Raw genomic sequence first — 1,257 nt, forward strand, 5'->3', positions numbered from 1 at the left:
AATCCCCCCTTGGTGTTATGTGGACAAGTGTAGCCGTAACCAAAGAGCTCTGACCCATCTTCGGATAGGTCACACCTGACTAACCCTTGGATATCTCATGTCCAGAGATGCTGAACATTATTGTGAAGACTGCCTGGTTCCCCTGACTGTGTGACACTTGCTAGTTAAGTGCCCCAGTTTTAGGGATTTACAGGAAAGGTATCTATTCAAGTGCTGCAGGCAGGATGGTACCTTCCACTTTTCTGTGATCTTGGGAGAAAGATGGATAACGTCTGGAGATGAGGTTCTGTTTTTTATAGGGGAAGCTGGTCTTCTCACTAAAATATGATTAGGTCAGTCATTTTATTATTTTAACTAAAGTTTTTAATTTCTTCTGATATAAAAATTTTTGCTGTTTTTATTCTTATTTACAATTCTAATATGACCCGTGATTTTTGCAAAACAATCAATCAGTCAATTATTTTGTTGTGCAAGAAGATGCTTTGTGAATACTTGTATATTACTCATAACACTCATCATCCTCTATATTAATTTTTTGTATACCAAAGGAAATAAGACATATTTTATTTTATTTCTATTTGATAAAACATGTTAAATTGAGCAACCAGGTATGAACATTTACCTTTTAATTTTCTTGCATATTTTGTTGATGTCGAACCTCCCAAAACATGGCATTATACAAAGGAGAGCTGGAAGCATCTCTTGGGTAGAACAGGTTGAAGGGCATATAGACCCATTACTTTTCTGAGGCCATGAATTGTAGTCACTTAATGCATCATTAATAATAGAATTGTGACCATGAGAATTGAATTCCAAGTTTACCCAGAGGGAAGGAAAAGAACTATCTACTCTATGTCCATTGGTGACAGCGAGAATGACCACCAAATGGAGTATCAGAATTGATGTCGTGGAATATTCTAACTCACCTTGCAATCTTAGAAGTAATGATACTTAGTGCTCTTTCTGTTGAAATTGCTTTTGCTATTTTCTACAGAGTAGAGGAAGTAACCCATAATTTAAATAAGCTTTTAATTTCAGTGCCATTTATTGGTTTTTGGCTTATAATTTAAACCTGGTCAAACTGTTCTTCTTACCCAGACTGCCAGTTGATGATGATGAGATGTTGGAGGGCAGGAGAGAAGATGAAACCCCACTCATCAAGCGGGCCGTGCCACACTTTCGGTAAGTACTTTAGAACATGGCGCACTTTGATTTTAGTTTCACACATACTATCATTGTGGTTTTATTAACTAGAGG

The 1,257-nt window shown here is 36.8% G+C and overlaps 1 long non-coding RNA gene across 1 annotated transcript in view; it reads left to right on the top strand.

Moving 5' to 3' along the window:
* LOC119591879 overlaps window positions 1-1,205 on the top strand; it is an 11,882-nt gene extending 10,677 nt beyond the window's left edge. Inside the window, exon 3 of the long non-coding RNA XR_005230382.1 lies at window positions 1,099-1,205. This is a non-coding gene — a long non-coding RNA (uncharacterized LOC119591879). The remainder of the gene's footprint in view (window positions 1-1,098) is intronic.
* The last annotated feature ends 52 nt before the right edge of the window (window positions 1,206-1,257 follow it).

Source organism: Penaeus monodon, chromosome 29 (assembly GCF_015228065.2).
Source record: "Penaeus monodon isolate SGIC_2016 chromosome 29, NSTDA_Pmon_1, whole genome shotgun sequence".
Classification (NCBI taxonomy): Eukaryota; Metazoa; Arthropoda; class Malacostraca; order Decapoda; family Penaeidae; genus Penaeus; species Penaeus monodon.